Below are 15,171 nucleotides of genomic sequence, written 5' to 3' on the forward strand. Positions count from 1 at the left end.
ACAAAACAGTGCGCGTCAGTGGGGGAAAAAAAAAGGCCTCGTTGAGCGTAAATATGGCCGCCGTTAATTGTGCTGTCGTGTTTACGTTGCACGGTTTTGAGCCTTCTTGTCGGGATTTGTTCAAAACCACAAAGTGACAAACACCAAATCGTAAAAACAGTGAACAAATGAATTCAACAATTCCACATTAAGCATCACTTTTACAAGGGCTCGCTATCGATAATAGGATATTTATAGTCAGCTAAGTGTTAAACAAACATATCAACATATATATAACAAAATATCTTCATTATTCAAATTTAGTCTTTGTTAATATAGACTTAAAATATTCTGAATGGTCGTACGATGCAGTAGGTCGGGTCTTTCAAAAATGTAAGGAAATACATTTAAATTGATGTGAGCAGTACATTTCAAGAAAACAGTCAAATGATACGAATATAAAATAAATTGGACTTTAAAATTCCATTTTCTTAAGAATTTATGGGAAATAATGGATTCATGGTTTTATGAATCGATATTGGGCTCGAAAAGGGAAATCAATTTTATATCGATGACTGGATTGTTTTGACCTTTTATTGAAAACTTTTGATGACGTCTGAAAGATGGCAGAACCCGAACACTAAAACCGCAAGCCCGAATTGGTCCCGCGGTCCTCCCACGCCAAAGCCCAATGCGGGATCCACTTCAAGTCCTGCCGACCCCGACTGCGATAAGCAGCACACAAGCCGTCTGAATGGACATTTTGAAATGAGCTTCCTGCAAACAAATTCTGCGTAAGTGACCGCGTCGCGTGGCGGCGAATGGCGCCGAGCGCCTTTGATGCTGCGGCGATAGCGTTGACCTCTGTTGTGCCGGGCCAATAAGGACATATTCCATCAAGATAAGGCGCCGCGTATTAAGTAGCGCCGCAGTCTCATGCTACATGTAGATAACCTCCTGTTATTAGCTCCCCGATGGCCAATCAATACGCCACTTCCCGAGCCAGTCCCGAACCGAGATAATCATCTCTCGGCGCCTGACGCCCGATAATTGCTTGCCGCTCAATTGCGGGCAGCTTTGACAAGGCTGCTTTGCATATTAAACCGGAATAAACAGGCACGTATGCGTCCTATCGGGAGATAATTGAGCTGGGAGGCCTCGTCTGACCCCGAGCAGCGCAAGAGTTGCCGCGATGAAGAGAAGCGCGCTTGATTATTTGTGTGATGACTGGAGGATGGCGTCTGCGAGTGGGCGTCGTCCCTGATGGCCGCCCCTCTGCGGGACGTCTTTCACGCCGACCAAACTGACACCCTGACGACGACGGCCGCGCTCCAACCGGAAACCCCGTCCGGATAAATGTCTTTACTCGTCGTTCTCGTCAAAGCAAGTTTGTTTTCATGGTTTCAGTCCCGTCCTGACGTCCGCTGCAAAACCGTTGCGATGGTGACAAAACCAAAAAACGAAATATGCCCCTCCCCTAAACCTGACCATATCACAACAAATCTGCAATTCGACACTTGCCTGAACTCTGAACGAGAAGCACAAACCCTGAAGGGGGAAACCTGAGTATTTATTTTTGTATTAAATTTTTTTATTTTCGGATTTGACCCAAAAAACTTGATAGTATAAACCCGAAATCCTAAACTCTAACCTTAATAATAATAATAATAATGATACATTTATTTTCCGTTCCGTTGTATAATGCTTTTCAAGACACTCAAAGAGGCTTTTTTTTTTTTGGGACTCTCTGTGAAGTCTCTTTGAGTGTCTTGTAAAGCGTTATACAAAAAAAATGTTCCGTTCCGTTCCGTTCCCAAAAAATCGAGAACGATAAAATCAGTACAAAAACGCTTAAAAACGTCCAAAACATAAAATCAAAATCAACACAACAATAAAATCAGTACAAAACCAAGCATTCAAAAAGGGGCTGACCCAACTTTTTGGGGTTATTGAATTAACCCAAAAAGTTGGGTCAAATAAATAACCCACAAACAACCCCCCAAAAATGGCTTTCTTTGTGTGACCCAACCTTGTGCGTTAAATAACTCAAAAAATTGGTTTGAATCATTTTTGACTCAATTCAATTGGGTTATTCAATGAACTCAAAAAGTTGGGTCAAATGAATAACCCGACCGATAGAAATTGGGTCACTTTGTGGGTTATTAATTTGATTTGATCCAACTTTTTGGAACTTAAGAATTTGGGTCGGCTCATTTTTTAATCAACCTGAAAAGTTGGGTCAAATTAATGACCCAACTTTTTTTTAAATTGATAATCCACTAATAATTCATTCCACCTTACTTTTGGGCTTAACAACTCCAAACGTTGAGTCGGTCCATTCTTGACCCAATTTGGGTTATTTTTGACCCAACTGTTTTTCGAGTGTATATTGGAGGTTTATCAGCGTTTTCTCCAAATTTGCCCGGGAATTTCAATAACCGTCAAGTCGAGACGGGTTTTTGACGATACGCAGGCCAAAAACCTAAAGCTATGAGTAATTATTTATTTATTAATAAAAGGTGTCATTTGATTTGTGAGGAAGAATCAATGAAGGAAATCACCTTTACATTCAATTGTTCAACTTGTCTCGTCTTTGGACTCCAAAGAGAACTTTTTGTTAGCACTGGACTCTTTAAACAAACAAACAAGACAAACACTTCTTGAGTTTATTTTCATTTTATTTTTGTTGTGAACTCGGCTGTCATGCTCGTTGGTCCCGCGGCGCCTGCGGGGGGGCGTGTGCCAGTCTTGCGAGGGCAACGTGCCGTGTCAGAACCCGAGTCTAACGACCCAAGCGCTTGGTTGGCGGACGTCGGCTTTGCTTCCTTCCAGCTCGCCGGCGCCATGTTTAGATGTTGACACCGGCCCACAGGGGACGCTATTTTTTTGGGGGCACGGCTGCGGCCGCCCGCCTTGGGAGAGTCGGGGAAGGATCCCTGCTTTTTTTGGGGAGCAGATGTTGTCATTGCTGGATCAGTGAAGGAGGCCTGGACCCGCAGGTTGAGACCGCAAATGCCCCCGGGACGATCCCGAGCTGCAGAACGTCGGGAAGAACAGAAGCGGTATGAAATCCTAAATGTACGGTCACAACATTTTGGAGTGACAGGCGCGCAGACGCATCTTCCGTCTTCTGGTCCCGACCGCATGTCGGTCAAAATGAAAAATGAAGTTTCACAGCTCGTTGTTTGAAAGCGATGCTTGATCATTGAGACGTTTTTAGCAGTAAAAAGTTCATATTTTGCTATTTTGCATCAATTAATAATTTTGTTTTAATTTTTTTTATTCCCAATTGAAGATGACATCACCTGTGCTGAGGAAATATGGTAACGACCAATCATGGTTGACCTGTTTTCCAGGTTTGGTCAGCAAACTGAACCATGATTGGTCGTTACCTGTTTGAGCACGGGAAATTATTTTTGTAGCGGTATAAATTTTTTCATGAAAAATAATGAAGTTACACATTAATTATAGAAAAAAATATTATTTTCTTACTGTTAAGTATCGCTTAAAGTACATGAAAATGTACAGCCAATGTCACCATTTTTCCATTTTTTGGGGGGATATTTCTCTTGCTGTATAGATATTACTTTACTGCAATTTAGCTCCCATAAAATCTTCTCTGAAATTAATGTACTTTTGCGATTTTTTTTTTCTCTCAGAAGATGATATTTTGGAGTTTAATGAATTGTCAAAAATGATCTCGAAATTCACACAGGGATTCTCTTTTGGTGGGTCGGGACCTAAAACTGGGTCGTGGATAGGGCTGGGTTTAAAAAATAAATTGTTACTGATATCAAATGGATTTCCCTTTTTTATATCCCAAGATTGATTTATAAAACCATACATAAATACTTTTTTTTATGACATTATTATTTTCCAGTCAAGTCAAGTCCACCTATACTGGACAACCGACACACATGATTGGATGGTTTTCAGGATTGTTATCAGCTGACTCTTGGTATCACTTCCAAATTCAGTCCCAGAAGCTGGTTTCACTTGTCAGCATGAAATTTGGTAGGTACATTTATCATGAGAAGACCCCCCCCCCCCCACACACACACAAAAAAACAAAAAAAACCTCAAGAATCCATTCTTGAAAAGACACAGGAAGTTTGTTTGAAATGGACAAACGGACAAACAAACTCTTCATGGAGATCGAGTGGGATTGTTTCGTGTCCTGAAAGCGCTTTTTGTGTGCGATCCGTTGTGAGCCGACTGCAGAAGAAGGCGTCAAATGATGCCAGTTAGCCGACCCGCTAATGCAACTGTCAGGTCCAATCCATGTTTGAGCGCAATTTTTGTGGTCACTTTTGCATGTCGCTCGTTAGCATGGCTGTCAATTGTGATTGTTTGTGAGACGGCGCAGCTTTGCGCCGTCGCTTCTCTTTTTCATTTCATTTCAACTTTTTTGAGAAGAATCGCTTCGACGGGGGTCGGCCCAAAACGAAACACTTCAACTTTTTCTTCATTTGATCTCATTGACACACATTTATTACAAAATGGATTTCTGAAACACAGTTTTTAATCTGGTTACTCTCTGACACGCAAATATTGTCTTTCCAGAGGAAGTTCCAAAATTGGGTTTTGTACAAAGTATTTTTCCAACCCGACAATCTTGAAATGTGTTTGTGTGTGCGTGCGTGTGCACGTGCGTGTGCACGTGCGTGTGCATTTTGTCAACATGCTGACAAGAAGTTGATTTGCGAACCCGGCGCGAGTGTGAGTGACTGAGGTGTGTCGTGTCTCCGCTGCAGCTGGGAGGCGCCACTGAGGAGTGACGAGACAATCAGCAGTGGTGTGTGTGTGGGGGGGGGGGCAGGGGGGGGGGCTACATCCATGGCAGTGGGACACGCGTCACATTTACTGCAACACTGACAAGGTGAACGCTGATTTATGACTGCTTATTTTTTCCTTTTTTTTTCACACCACACAAAACGCTCAACATTTGACAGTCAGCATCTCATCAACTTGTTACCTCCGCCAAGGAGGTTGTTATTGTTGATTCTTGGCACAGATGACACCTTAGGTAGAAGCCTGAGCCACGTACGCTTTTTTTTGTTTTCGTTTTTTGCATAGGGAATAAAAGTAATGGATATATTTTATGCCAGGGTCAAACAATATAAAATAGTAATAGTATATAAATATAAACATAGCAATTTGCATTTGTAAGTAACAATTGACCATTCTTAATTGTTATAAAAGTGATTTGTAATATTCCCTGTTATTCAAGGAAACGCCCATTTTTGTGTTTTTTACCCCGCCGCCTGCTTATTCACCTTATTTACAATTACAAAAATTTGCGCTACTTGCCGTCGAGTTTGGTGCCTGTCACGTTTGTTTGATTCTTGTAAGTAATAAAGTAAAAATATGTGTTGAATAAACACATGTACATGAATTTAATTAACATAATTAAAGACCCTATTAAGTGGGGGGAAAAAGTCTTAATTTGACAGACCACTGAAAATAGTTTTCTTAACAAGTCTGCCAAATTTGAATACATTTTTTACGTGTGATCCACACTAAAGTTTGTCGCTGTTTTTAATAAACATTTCCTTCAAGTGTCTTTGCGGACCCGCAGAACATCAAGTGAGGCTGTCGTAGAAAACGAGTGACCCTTTAAAAGGCAAGACAGGACAAGCGGTTTGAGACGTCTCGGACAAGCCCGTCACCAAACCAATTGTTGTTAGCTTGCTAGCGGGCTAGCAAACGTAACAATGAACTTTTCCTGAAGTGTCTCTGCAATGTGGACCCACAGAAGAAAAAAAAAGTTTGACACTGTGTCCCCTCTAACGCAACATTTCAGTACAATTGATTATTTTTGTTATTATTACATTTGTTGTAATTCATTCACAAAATACTGAAGTGGAGCTTCGGTGTCTAAAAACGGTCACAAAAAAGGCCAAAATAAAAGTTTTGCAAATAAACAGTGAATCAAAATCTGAAGTTCTGTGCGACTTTCAAGGCGTATTTTTGGACCCAAAGATGATGTAAGCCTACACGTGCACAAGTTGGTGTTGGTGTTGGTGGTACAAAATATCAAGAGGATTCATTAAAAGTCAATTAGTGGAAGCGATGACGAGGGTTCAAACGAGGCCCTTTCATCTGCGAGCCACTCAGCGGACCTCCACTATGGCTGTTTATATCTGTGCACGTGCGCGTGTGCACGTGTGTGTGTGTGTGTGTCTGCACTGCCTTTAAATGTGGTCGCTTATGCAAATTTAATGAGCGTTTTTTACTCGCATCTTCTTAATACGCGCGCCGCCGCACGGCCGATGCATAATTAAACAGGCGGAAAATATCCAAATCAGCTCGTTTTGCCACCTTTTCATTTGACATAAAACAATTGGATGCCGCTAAAACTAAAACAGGGCGCAGGGTCGGCTTATTTGCTCAAAATATGCCCCCCAAAAATGACCAAACGTCACTGAGGTCGCTGAAAAAAGACGGCAAAAGATTGAAAATATGTGAAGGCTGGTTCAAAAGTTGTTAGTCACGTTTACACTCGGGCTGAATCGAAATGAAAAATATATTCATATTCATCCTTGGCTCTCTGTCGCCTTTGTAAAAGCGCTGCAATATATGCAATATAAATTAATTTTTAATCCCTATTAGATCCTATTTAATCCCACTCGATTTTCATAAAAGATACATATGCCGAAGCTCAAGGTTAAAGGTTTGTGTTTAGATTTGGTCCTAATTTGTCCTCGCTTAAAATCAGTTTACAAAAAGCTGTAGATATTTTAGCCACACGGGAACCGGTTTGAAATCGGATTTGCTGCACATGGAGTATGTCGAGTGTAAATGTTACGAGCAACTTCAGATGAAAGCGTTGAACACATGCAGGCCCCTGAGGGACACCAGGCAAAAAAAAATTCAATCCAGATTCAGTCTATTTTGGCTTCGTGTAAACACAACTAGCATCTTCAATTAAAACAGTTTTACACGTACATGTACGCAATCGGTAGTTGTAGGCAAGGTTAGAAATATTTTGTCAATCCAGATTTGGTCCATGTTTGTCTCACGTAAACACAATGCAACATCGGTTCAAACGGTTTACACACAGTTGGAGATGTTTTACACAAGTAGTTGGGGTTAAAGGTTCGTTCTGAATCCAGATTCAAGACACATTTGTCTAACATGTACAGTTAAAACCAGTTTACATAGACTTTAGCTGTTAAAAGGTTTATTTTTCATTTCAGATTCACACATTTGTCAAACCCATTCTATACACATTTCACATAATAGCGTGTGAAGGATTTCATTTTTTTGAATCCAGATTTGGTCCATATTGATCTCGTGTGAACACAATAAGATCCATTAAAATCAGTTTCACAAAGAAGTGTGAGGCGACCAACATTCCAGATTTCATGCTCAATCTGGATTCGGTCCGCATTTGTCCAGTGTGAACACAACATCTTCAGTGAAAAGCAGTTTGCAGACACTGCGGCTGCTTTCTCGCGTCGCTCCATGCGAACAAGACGGTCCACGTCCAACCGGGTGTCAGCTTGACACATCCTAATAATACAAATAACGGGCGCGAGGAAATGTAATGATGAAGGTGCAAGGAGGATGATGAGGGCTGGATGAAGGGCATGCGCGTGCACAACACACACACACACAACACACACACACACACACACACACACACAGATAAGAGAGCAACAGACAAGCCATAGCGATAAAAAAGACATGATGGACACGTCTCATCCTCCGTATGACAGCTTCATCAATAGCCTCAGGGCACACACTCCCCCCCCCCCTCCCGCCAATCTCCTCACATTTGATTGACAGCTAGCAGGTGTCTGGTGTGTAGTGAGGCCAGCTGCTGTGTCGCCGTGACAACAGCCCGACGGCGTGACTTGACTCATGGACCCACTTGAGCTGACCCCGCCTCAACTGGAGAAAAAAAAAATAACACAACACTTACTCAGTGGCCACTTGTAGGCAGTAAAATTGAATCAATACTTTAGCTCCCGATATTGTCTCCTAGGGACGGAAAATGTCCTTATTGGGGGACATACAGAAAAAATATCCACATTTGGGGACTTAAAATGTCCTCTTTTGAGGATAATAAATAAATCCCTCCCAGTTTACTCTTTTAGCAACCTTTTAGTGATCTCTTTTGCAGCCCTAAAATTGAAACTTGCCTTTAAAAAATGTCATTTTGGGGGAATCTAGTAATAGTAAATTAATATTTCCACTCCCAATATCCTCTGTAGCCATTTAATATTGTCTTTTCGGAGTGTAAAAATGTGAATCAATATGTGCACTCCCACCAGTGTCCTCTTTTGGACAACTAAAAAAAAAAAAAAAAAGAAGATCGTTTGTGGACTGAAAATTGAATCCGTTAATCCCAATATCGTTTTATAGAGTTTTAAAAATCTCTTCTGAAGAACTAAAAGAAAAAGATCCTTTAAAAATGCCCCCCCAAATGAGACATTAGGAAAAGATATCCTCTTTTGTGGACCTAAAAAACCAAACGATCTTCGTGGAACCTTTCAGGGCTCTCAAAGTAAATCAATACTTTTACTACTAATGACCTCTTTCACAGACCAACATAATATCTTATTTTACACCTAATGTCCCCTTTTAGTTACCTTAAAATGCCCTCTTTTGGGGACCTAAAAGAAAAAAATATATATTTTGTGTTTTCTAAAACAAAAAAATCGAATGAATTATTTTACTCCCGATTGCCGTTTAAGAAATCATTCTACCCCTTTTGGAGAAATACTGTAAATAAAACGACATTTTTTACACCAAATATATGTCATCATTACGTCATTCCGCACCAATCGTTACATCCGCATCTTTCTTTTTTAGGTCCCGCCTTCTTGTCTGGTCACTGCATGCAGCTTCTGCACCACGATTGGTCGAGATGCATGTCAATCATCCTGGGACAGATGTTTTTTTTTGCCAGCGCGCTTTGAGACATATTGAAGTTAAAAAGAATTGTGCAATCAACTTAGCTGAGCAAGATTATTCAAGTAAAGAAGCGCAGCGTCGAGCCCCCCTTTTGTTCCGACATGCAAACTGCAAGGGATTATGGGTATCAACGAGCGCTGCTTCATAAACCTTCTAAATCCCTTCAAAAGACACGCACACACAAAAAAAAAAAGCCTTCGCACTATCCTTTGTCTCAACTTTTACACATTTTTACCTCCAACTTCTCAAGTCTCTTCCAACCAAAGTACCTTATTTTGCCAGGAGGGGGCAGATTACAAAATATTAAGCAGATCATCTTAATTCTTAAGGAAAAACCTTGGAGCCAGACAGAAAATGAAATTAACGTCCAATGTTAATCTTTTGTCTGCTTAATTTTAACAGATTGGATGACTTCTTGGGAGATTTGAGGGTTTCTTGCATGATTTAGTGCAAGTTGTTTGAGATTTGATGTCTTGGGAGATTTAGTTGAAGCCCGCTAAATTTTGAGGAGATCCCACAAGATCTGAGAATATTCCGTGTGATTGCACAGAAGTCTCAAAGGATTTAAGGAAGTCTTATACGTGATTTTGTGGAATTCTGGGATTGAACAGAAGCCTTGTGAGAAGTCTCGCATCATTCAGCAGAATCCTGACAAGATTTAATGGATGATTTGAAGAGATTTCGCCAGATTTGAAGCCTTTTGTGATTTAGTGGAAGTTGTGTGGGATTTGATGAAATCTTGTGGGATTTTGCAAGATTTTAGCCTGATAAGATTTGAGGAGTTTTTGCAAGATCTGAGGAAGTCTTACGTGATTTAGTGGAAGTCTGGGATTGAACAGAAGTCTTGTGAGATTTTTTCAAAGTCTTGCGTCATTCAGCGGAATCCTGACAAGATTTAATGCATCATTTGAAGAGATGACGCCAGATTTGAAGAAGCCTCTTGTGATTTACAGCAGTTTTTGCAAGATCTAAGGAAGTCTTACGTACATTTAGTGGAAGTCTGCTGAGATTTAATGGAAATCTTGTAAATCGAGAAAAATGGAAGTCTTTTGAAGTGTTTGAGGAGGTTGTCTGGGTTTTGATGACATCTTGTGCGATTGTGCAGAAGAGTCCTGAGATTTACAGGAAGGCTTGTGATATTAATTACGCAAGATTTAAAGAAGTCTTGCACGAGTCAGCTCGTGAAAATTGAAGAGGTTTTTATGTGATTTCGAGGTGTTGCCTGATTTTGTGAGAATCTCATGAGATTTTAGGACGTTTTTTTTTACATAATTTGTGGACTTTTTCAGAACTCTCATGAGATTTAATGGAAGTCTTATGAGAGTAAATGAAAGTCTTGTGAGATTTACAACCAAAGGCTTGTGTTATTTCATCGAAGTCTTGTGAGATTTGAAAAAGTCTCGCGTGATTTAGCTGCTGCCAAATGCGCAGTTCGCCAGCGTCTTCCCGTGTATGGAAAATGTCCAAATAAGGAAAGCATGAAAGTAGCTCTGGAGCGCCCCCTCCAGCGAGTGTTTGTCACACTTCTCGACCTCAGACGGCAAATAAATCGCATCGTCTTATTGCGCTTCACATTTGATCTTGTGGGACGATCTCGCGCACAATCAAAGTCATGATTACGGACACAGTGCGGGCGTGGGGGGAGGCCGTGGAGGGGGCGGGCGTGCTTTTTCAAAATGGCTCCGAGGTGACCAGCGCTCATCTATTTATTTTTATTGGGCTTTTGCGCGTAAGCCACAAAGTTGATTTATAACCGTGTCCTTTTAGGGGGGCGAGACCCAGACGTTCCGGAATGAAGTGGAGCGCCGCGAAGAATTCCAAATGCACTTTTAATACAACATATACACCCTGTCCCCAAACCGCCCCCCCCCCCCCCCTCCACCCTCACCCACCACCTATTGACGTTTAGCTGGGAATCCGTCTTTTTTATTTCTGTCATTTCTGGCATCGCCGGACTCGCTCACTGTATTTGTGTGTGCGTGTGTGTGTGTGCGCGTGTGCGTGTGTGTGTGCATGGCAACATTTATTTCCCCTCATCGTCTGTTGGGAGCAAGAAAAGAGGTGAGGAGGGGATGAGGGTGCGGGCGTGTAATGGTAATTTTTTTTTTTTTTGAGTGCTCCCAGGGTCTGAAGTGGCTGTTGTAGACGACTTTTAGATTGATCTCTCACATGCACACACACTCACACACTCACACACACACAGATGCATCCCCCTCGCTCTCCCTGTGTGTCGCCGTTTGATTCATGGTCCAAATATGCCAATAAAAACATCAACACAATTTCCTTCCTCTCCTAACACAGGACGTCCACGGAGTTGTAAAAAGTCTTTGGTATGAGTTTACGTCATGAAGGCGTTATTGGACTCAAAACAAAAAAAAAAGACTTTAAGATCCTTTAAGTTTTGATTGTAAAGTTGTTAAATGACACGGTGCTTTCTGTTAATTGCCACTTCCAGTTGAGGTTTACTGTCAAATTAAACATAAAACAAGCAAACATAAAACACGAGAATTACGTGGCCTAAATTTAACAGTCATGTTAGCTTGATGCTAACACAATGCAAAATGTGTGTTTATTTTAATACACGTAAGAGACAATGTATGTAATACTAACAGGCATATATTGATTATTTTTTATAAAAAATGATTATTATTACTGCAGCTTACTGAGTTGCAAAACTATTCTCCTACATGACTTTATTATACTGCCCCCAGTGGCCAACTCGCACAATATTTGCATAAATGTTCTCCGTTGCCATGTTTACCACAATTTCCATATGTGTAGTCTGAATTTTTGTCCATCATTGAGTCCAAACTTTATCCCAACTGCGATACTTCAGGACCAAAAATGTACCCATATTTTTGTCCCATGTGTCTCCATTTCCATATTTTAGTCCAGGTATATAATTTTGGGGTCTAAAATGTATCCAATTGTCCACAATTTTGGTTCAAGCATTTCACAAATGGTGCTAATAACCTTCTACCAATGTTGATATTTATTATTATTATTATTATCAACAAATCTTAAAATGTAACAAAATCCATATTTTTAGTTCATATATGTATTTACAATACAATATATGTGTATATGTTTTTTGTTTTTTTTCTAAAGAGTCTCTCCATTTGCTCTCAATTTCAATAAATGAAAAAAAAAGAATCTCAAGATTTCAATGGAAAATTTCTCCCAATTTCCATATTGGCGCCATGCATGAGCTTTACACAAAGGCTGCAGTTACACTTCAAGCCAGAGGTGGCAGTCGTGAGTAAAAAAAAAAAAAAAAAAAAAAGTGGCAATGCTACTTTAATATTTCAATACAATTGGTTGAGGTGCCCAAGGAGATGCCTGATAACAATATTGGAGCCATTATCCTGCACTCTAAGTTTAAAATGAGATGAAAGTTGTCTTAAATGAGGGCTAGAAAAATGTCAAACTCCTCTCGACTGTTAAATACGGCACTGCAGAGTGACGCGGTTAAAAACAAGCAGCAAATGCTGATAAATGCTTGCGCGTGGCGGTTGCACATCGCCGTCCTCGCCGTCCTCGCCGTCCTCGCCGTCCTCGCCATCAGCTTCATTTCCAACACGCTGACCACTAATTGACATTTTCATTCTCAGCATATTTATGGTCCTATTTCCTGTGGGTGATAATGACCATTTCACCAGCGCTGTCCTAATGGACATGAAAGAACGCAGGAATCCTGTTTAATTATGCCAGGGAGGGGGCGAGGGTGGCGGCGGGGGCGTCGGGGGAGGGGAACTGTCTTTTCACGCTCTGTGGCCAAGGACAATCATATTCACCAATCAACCGCTTTCATTTGGAAAATAAACAAGCTTTATGTCTGTACCTTTTGTCGGCTTGTGTACGTATGAAAACGCATCTTTGAAATGATGTAAACGAGGAATTCGGAGTTCGGACCGACCGTTTGAAAAGCCCGTTTCACTTAATCCATAAAAGCAATCGTTTTGCTACATTTTTTGTTGCGTTGCTGTTTTGCATAAATTGCAGCAAAATGGCATGAGAAGGACAACCTTGATCCGATCATTTTCCCTCATTTCCGCGCGACGCGAAAGGCGGCGGCGGCGGCGGCGGCGGCGGCTGCTCACGCGTGCCGGTCACCAACAATGTACATTTCTTGAAAACGATCTGTCCCAATTTCTACCTTTTGTCTTTATTTTTGATTCTTCCAGCACAAGCTCATGTTTCTGAGGCAAAACATATCAAAGTTAAATATTTTTAAATTCATATCAGTTCATTTTTGTCCAAATGTTTTCCCGCCTTTTGGTCCAAAACAAGTTGACATTTTCAGATTCTGAATCATAAACATGTCCCAAGTTGAATACTTTTGTCATAAATTTCTTTCCACATATTCTTCTCGTGTCTCTCGTTTGCATATTTTAGAAGACAATTTCTCCCAGTGTACACATTTTTCATCCAAAATGTTTCAATAGTTCTGGTTTCAGTAGTAATTTTTTTTTTACCCTTTAAGTTTATACTTCCCAATAATCATATTTTCAAAATGGATTTTGGAATAAAAACATGAACATTGGTTGAAGGTTTGAAAATATGATTATTGGGAAGTATAAACTTAAAGGGTAAAAAAAATGGAAGTATCAAACCGATTTTTGGTGTAAAAATATCCTTTTTTCGTCTCTTGGGTCGTAAACAAGAGCAAATTTCCACCTTTAAGTTTTCTCCTAGGTTTGATTTGCTTCCCAAACTTTCAGAATCGTGCCACTAGTTCCACATTTTTTGTCCAATATTGCTTCCAGTGTTCTGGGTTTTAGTCTTCCAAACCTTCAACCTCATTTTATTTTTGTAACAAAAATTAGAGTAATATTTTTGTTATAAAATGTTCAAACTATCCATATTTTTGTAATTGAATATTTCTGCCTATTCCCTTTTTTTTTTTTTTTTTTACTGCAAAAGATTTTTTGTCCACTTTTGGTTTTGCATTTTCAAGTTAGCATCTGTTAGCATCTGTTAGCATCCGGAAGTGGCCGTCAATGAAGTGGGACGCGTTTGCAAGTCTTCCAAGAGGCTTTTTGTCACGTTGACCATGAATTATTGGCGGGATGGCGTTCGTTGATGGAGACGGACGAGCTGGTCTCGGCCTCACGTCAACAACTTTGGAATCGAGCACCGACGCACAAACGCTTGCTAAAGTTAGCTCGCTGCCATTTGTCATGTTTGACCGGACAGCGGGGGATTGACTGCACTTCCTGTTTGTATGCGTGTGCGTGCGCGTGCGCGTGCGTGTGCGCTCGGACGCGGCAAACGGAGACGTTAGCGCTGACACTCATCCTCGCGCGGAGTAGCGAACCAGATTAGATTAGCATCATCGCTCGTTTTTCCAGATCGAGGCAAGCTCCAGGGAACACTTCACTCGTCACTCAGTGGCATCTTTCACGCAGAGAGACTGCAAAACTGAGACCAAGCAGTCGAAATGGCATCTATCTGCCTCTGTATTTCACACAGAACCCCAGCAAAGCAGGATGTGTCCATGCCTCTTTCCTGTGAAAATGGCATTTCATGGATGAAACAATTGAGCCATCGTTTATCTGCCTGCATCTTTCACACAGAACACAGAAAAGTAGGGGATTTCCATGTCTGTGTAGTCTATTTCACTCAGGGATGCTGAAAAATTCGAAAATATCAGAGACGAAAACAGTAGAGCGGGAATTGATCAGACTCTGCATTTCACACACAACCCAGTAAAGTGGAGTACTTGTAGTTGTGTGACTGTTTAGACTATTCCATGCAGAGGTCCTGCAATTTGATTAGATTTATCATCTTTTGTCTTGCACACATAATGCAGCAAAGTGGGATATCCCAGCCTTTTCATCAAAGGGTCAGTACAAATTGTGGTTAACTCTTTCAAACAGAGATCTGTCACAAAAGCACAGCTGACATTTACCCGCTCCTGCCCTTTCATACACAACCCAGCAAAGCAGGATGTTGAGACTTTTTAGCCTCTTTCACACTGACATCTCACAAAATTGGTAGCGGTCCTCAAATGCTGATTACCCTTTGAACCTCTTTTCATGCTAAGATCTGGAAAAAGACAGAACTCACTTCATTCACACTGAGATCCTGTAAAGATGGTACCAGTCATCAAATGGTGGTTTTAAACTCTTTCATGCAGAGATCTGGGGGGGGGGGGGCAAACTTCCCCCCACCTTTGACTTTTCACTTCGAACCCAAAGCTATTAATGTGTCTATGTAGCCTCATTCACAAAGTACATCTGGCATTTTTCCACCTCTGCCTTTGACACA

Source organism: Leptonotus elevatus, chromosome 3, assembly GCF_054856555.1.
Source record: "Leptonotus elevatus isolate MCC_2025b chromosome 3, RoL_Lele_1.0, whole genome shotgun sequence".
Taxonomy (NCBI): domain Eukaryota; kingdom Metazoa; phylum Chordata; class Actinopteri; order Syngnathiformes; family Syngnathidae; genus Leptonotus; species Leptonotus elevatus.